The following is a 6461-nucleotide window of genomic DNA, read 5'->3' on the forward strand; positions in this document are numbered from 1 at the left end:
CTCTTCCTCTCTGTGGTGGAGTCTCACACAGTAAAAGACACACCCACCGTATGAACACATGCACGCGCACGCACACACGAGAAAGACTGTTCATACATGACAGTGAGAACAAAATATAATACAAACTACCACGGTACTATTAAAAATACAATACAAGCTTAAATGCAAATATTTAAAACATATTATTTTCTGAGCTTAACACATTAAAAAATTAAATAATAATGTTTAAAAAGTGTCATAAATTCTGGACTAATTTGGTGTTTATTTTTTTGTTAAATTCAGCAAATACAACGACGCAGATTGGTTCTTCATGATTCTCTGTAAATAATGTTTTTAATTCACTTACAGACTCAAAACTGGACCAGGGCACCCAAACACCCAACATTTATTGTACTTTAAAATATTATTAATTCATTCATTCGTGTTCTATAAACAGTTAATAGTGGTCAGTGTTGAAATAGACAATGTAAAATGTAAAATTTCCATAATCTTTGGTATATTACATTCCAAAAGGAATACTGGTTTTAGTCTTCTCAAAAGACGGAAGCGTAAATATTACTAAAAACCATCAGAAGCTGGAGTTGTTTGGAGAGGAGCTGCCATACACAAGCTGCTCACCCTCCATTCCAATGGCAAATTACAAACTGTGTTTATGGTGGCTTTCTGGATGCCTGTAAGCTTGGTTTTGAACCAGTTCCACGAGTAAACCATTCAATTCTGGGGTTAGCCACTTTTGGCCCACTTACTAATCATTTGGAGAACTTTTTTGGTGCATTTTTGTCCTGAATTATATAAAGAGAAAGTTGCCATAAAAAAAACAAAACAAAACAAAAACAAAACACTATGTGTCATTTCATAAGATATATCATAATATTTTTCCAGTAAAATGTGAAAGCCACACATGAAAGTTGTTAAAGTCATCAGTGATAAATAACTTTTATAAAAAGCAATACTGTAAAGCACATATATGAATTTAATTTGCATTATAAGATTCTCTTAATTATCTCCACTGTGGTAATTTCAAAAGTCTCCTATCTCATATTTCCAGAATAATACTACATCAGCCCACCCAGTATTTGATAGCATGTCCATTCTAAATGCAACACAGCTTCAGGGTCAAACGCAGGCAACATCTGCCTCCACAAACAGCAGCTTCCAAGAGTTTTGTGGAACACATGGCTTTTTATAAATCAAAAAATACAGAGAGGCTCTAAAAATAACCCAGCAGGGAAGGAACAGCCAAACCACACTAACCCCAAAAACCCTACTAAAGATCTGCCCCCAGTTAATCTGGGGTCATCCACACTGTCCAGCTACATATTTGTAGATACAAGACATTTTTTCAGTGTAATGTCTAATATGTTTCAAACAATTAGTAAGAAAAAAGGAAAACAAGAGTTTGTGCCCAAAATGACATACATGAATAAATTATATTATTATTATATTAATATAACATTATACTTTTCTGTGCAAATTGCGAATATCATAAAAACGTAATGAACACTGAACAGCAGTTAGCCATGTTAAAATGCATTTAGTGTAGAATATGTGAAACTGTTAAGTAAAAATTAAGCATCACAATGTTATATTTTGCCATATATTTTATCCACCCTTAAGTAGGTGACCTTAAAACTGAAAGGAAATAGGAAAATAACAAGTGGATAAGATGTGCGTTAATAGGAAGTTTCACCCAGCCACTAATGCTTTTCCAGTAATTCCACATACTAAACTAAACAATGGAGCCTGAGAGGCCAACAAAGTGTAAGTGTGTGTGTGTGTGTGTGTGTTTGAGAGAGAGAGAGAGAGAGAGAGATAGAGAGAGAGAGACCTGTGGCCACTGACCTTTCTTGCTTGGGGACATTCCTTACAGCTTGGGGAGTACGTAATTCATCTATCTCATTGATCATCATAGTCTCATTTACATGAGATGTAAAAATAGTTCATGAACCCAAATGAAAAAAAAGACATCTACAGCAACAAAGACACCAACTATATATATATAATTATTATTATTATGTATTTATTTTATTTATTTATTTTTTAAAAACTGGTATCGACAACAAAGGCATAATTCAGGTATTGTAACCAGCCTTTTTCCTTGTCTCAAAAAGAATCAATGTTGATACCAGTAATGATACCATTTCTCCAGAAATTAAGATATCTGAGATGAGCAATATCCACATTTTCCATACCCTTTTTCCTCAGGTTATATATCTTGGTTTCATTTACATGCATCCAGCAGTGGGATTAGAATACACTGACCTCCAGGCACAGTAATGATGGACTGTCGAAGACAAAGACTGCACTGCATTCATGATCAAAGCACACAGCATGGTTTAATATTACGGTGAGGTTTTACTCTGTATATCCCTTAGGATATAACTGAGTGTAGATTTTCATATGCAATTTATCAGTGCATATTCAGGAAGGAGTCTAGACACACAGCAGGGGTGAATATAGGCCGACTGAATATGGACAAATTTAAAGTCCAGGGCTAAAATCAAAAACAGGCTATGATAAAAGGTTAAAAAATATTAGTGGGAGATTCTTTCTGTTTTCAGTATAACTGTTATTTTTATTTATTTATTTATTTATTTTACAATGGAAAATCTTACTGGTTCATTTATTATATACAGGGGTTGGACAATGAAAGTGAAACACCTGGTTTTAGACCACAGTAATTTATTAGTGTGGTGTAGGGCCTCATTTTGCGGCCATACAGCATCAATTCGTCTTGGGAATGACATATACAAGTCCTGCACAGTGGTCAGAGGGATTTTAAGCCATTCTTCTTGCAGGATAGTGGCCAGGTCTCTACGTGATGCTGTTGGAGGAAAACATTTCCTGACTCGCTCCTCCAAAACACCCCAAAGTGGCTCAATAATATTTAGATCTGGTGACTGTGCAGGCCATGGGAGATGTTCAACTTCACTTTCATGTTCATCAAACCAATCTTTCACCAGTCTTGCTGTGTGTATTGGTGCATTGTCGTCCTGATACACGGCACCGCCTTCAGGACACAATGTTTGAACCATTGGATGCACATGGTCTTACTGGTGCAATGTGCAATTAATGAAGATTGTCCACCAGGCTGCTCCAATTTAGCCATGAAACCTCCCACACTACAATGGCAGGTGTTTCAGTTTCATTGTCTAACCCCTGTACATATATATTTTTTTAACTAAATAATATTCATTCAGCATTATATGTTGCCAATGACCCAATCTGCTGCGAGCATGAACCTATACTTGAACTCACTGTCAATGTTTGTTTTTTACTTCTTATCTTCCCCAAACTCTTTCAGAGCTCTTCAGGTGAACCTCATTCATGATGAAAGACTCATTCACAAAATGAATGAGATGATGACCTACACATTTTGGTTCCAAGCCCCCATCAACGTTTCCTCATGCATGAACACAAGCATATACACACACACAAACAGCTCAGTGTGTTCAGACCTGGAAGAGTCTGGAGATGCAAATCACAGTTTCTACAGCCAAACTTCTCAGACCCAGACAGTAACAGAAGACTAAATACAAGGTAACCAAACCACAGAGACTGTTAACATAGCAAATGGAGTCCAGGACACGTTCCATCTTGCCTTGTGGTGAACAAACACAAGATCAGTGAGCTTTTGTAGCCTTTTGAAAACTACCTGTCTGTCCAAATTCACTCTGTAATCAGTGCGCTGTAGACACATACAAATGCCTCTGAAATTAAATATTTCTGAGCCCACAAAATCCGCAGGTAGAGAAAGCAAATGCTTGCTTCAGCTTCAGTCCTGCTCTTAAAAATAAACACAGAGTGAGAGATTTTTTGCCAGTGCAGCTAGATTTAATGTGGTTTTTGTGTACACCAGGGTTCATTCAAACTCTACAGATTAAAAACACAATAGTGCCTTGATTTGCTTTCGCAAAGAAGGGAAGGATGAAGATTTTAGAAGAGGATTACAAATTTGGCCTGAAAATTTTCACTTCCACATTCATAAGCCTTTTAAAAATATCCACTGCTATTGAAATACCACATTCTTTTCATGGATTTTGCAATAAACCATAATAATACTAATTACTCAACTTATGCTTAAAATATCCTTTTATAAGCTGGATTATTAAGCCTACTAAATAAGTTGAATAAAGAGCCCTTTATTCAGAACATATCCATAGCAACACATATATAAACATATAAATATTTACACTTACATATAAACACTTACATCAAAATGTTTATGTATTGCAATGATCGATATCTCGCACCTGCAAAAGGTTTATACTCTGTATGTCCAAATGTTTTCAGACATATTAGTTAGACTATAGATTAAATTCAGTTACCATAAATTATGCAAATTACCCTTAATTTATGTCCATTGTGTACATTCCTGGCACAAACGTCTTCAAGTATGATAAGGCACTATGCTAAAAAGTGCCACAACTTGAATAATATCCATATTAAAGCATAAATAGAAAACAGCAGTTGCACATGACCTTAAGGTCACCATTCTCAAATCTAAGTGTTGGTTAATGGGGTATAAAGCCCCCCAGAATAATGAGAGTGTGGAGCAGTGAGACCTGTACTCTGGTGTGTTAGAACTCCATTCTAATTACAGTGTTCAAACATCTATTGAAAAGCCTTCCCAGGAGAGTGGAGACTGTAAATTTCAAAAAACGGGGGCTCCTATACCTTTGGTTTCAGAAGAAAGTTTGGATGAGCATGTGTCCACAAATATTTGTAATGCATGCTGTCAATCAGTGTTTGCAACATAAAAATTGATATACTTACAAAAGTGCATTGCTAAGTAATACCATATTGCCCATCTTCAATCTGTTTTCTGGGGATGGGCATGGTTTTATTAAACAAGAAATTGTAATACTACGTTTGAGCTACAGTTAACCAGTGTTCAGTTCCACACTCAGCAGTTTCTCACTCTTGCCTGGACCCAGAGCTGTTAGAATGAGTGTTTTCTGAGGAAGGACAATTTCTTTAGTTGCTTAACTCTTGCCTCAACCTGAGTGGGTCCATTATTAATTAAATAATACAGTGAACATTTGACTGTAAAATAAGATTGAATTGCCCACCCCTAATAACTTTACTATCAATGTGTATTGACTTATATACAATTACACTTGCATTCAAAATGGACAAGTATTTGCTTCATGATATCTTACATACTGTCATAAACATAATCTCTGTAGTGGAAGGTTTTTGATTATTGGATTTGGCTTGTGTTTTGATGAATGCTTCTGTAAATCTTAAAGTGAGGTGAAAGAGCTAAGCATTAGCAGGTAAAAGGGAGGTGAACAATCTTAAATTGTTTCACTTAGCAGTTTCTAGGAAAAGGGATGTTATTACACGGAGAGATTTAGTGGCACAGGGTTTCGACACCAAACCCACTGAAGAAACAATGTTGAACTTTCCAGTTCTGGAGTGGAGACAGCTGAGTATAAATCAAAGTGTGGCCAAGCCTGGTAACAATTAAAAAAGCACCCAATGATTCACACACAGCGCCTCTGCTTCAATTTCCATGAAAAGGCATTTTATTAGTTTGATCAAGGAGTAGCTACAGCAGCAGTCAGCTAATCTCCCTGTCAGTCCGCTTCCACAGAGTGGTATTCTGTGGTTTTAGAGTAAAACCTCATTCGCCTTCTGCAATATTTGTTCAATATGCACTTTCTCAAGACCCAGCGACTTTAAAACCACTGTAGTGCAGTGTTTTTTCACATCCTGTGATGCCAATTTACCATGTAAAAGAAAAGGGCGCTCAAAACATTAGTGTTCACTATGACAAAAGTATGTTACAGCATCCCATTCGACTGGCACAATACTTCACCTAAATTAAATTCTTGGGATTGTATCCTGTTATATTAACAAACTATTAAGGGCTTCTCAGAGGTGGAAAAATCTAAGCACTGAAAAAGATGGTTGGTTTGATGACACAGTAATCGATTAATAGGATGTCAAGGAAACATAATTGCCTCTCATCTTCCCATGTCTGCATGGGTTTCCTCATGGCACTCCAGTTCCCATCCGACTGTCCAATACACATGCTGTTAGGTGAACTGGCTATTCAAAACCATCCAAATTTGTGAGTGTGTGAGTGAATATGTGGGAGCATGATGTCCAGGCACACCCAGGGAGCCCCATCCACAGTATGTTTCTGCCTTGCTCCCATTGATTCCAGGTAGGCCCTGGACTCCCCTCAACCATGAACAAGATGAAGCTCACACACTCACAGATTTGGATGCTACATTTTTACATTTCATGTCAAAACTTTGTCTTACCGGAATTCTGTGAACTTGCTTTGTTACATCATCAGTTGTAAAAAGCGCTATATAAATAAATTTGATTTGATGAAGCAGCTACAGAAAATGAATTATTTTATGAATAAATGCCTCTTACTCCGTTTATTATTCAGCATGACACTAGCCAGTTCAGCCATCTGTTAGATACACTGGTAGCAGCCTATC

This window comes from Hoplias malabaricus, chromosome 4, assembly GCF_029633855.1.
Source record: "Hoplias malabaricus isolate fHopMal1 chromosome 4, fHopMal1.hap1, whole genome shotgun sequence".
Classification (NCBI taxonomy): Eukaryota; Metazoa; Chordata; class Actinopteri; order Characiformes; family Erythrinidae; genus Hoplias; species Hoplias malabaricus.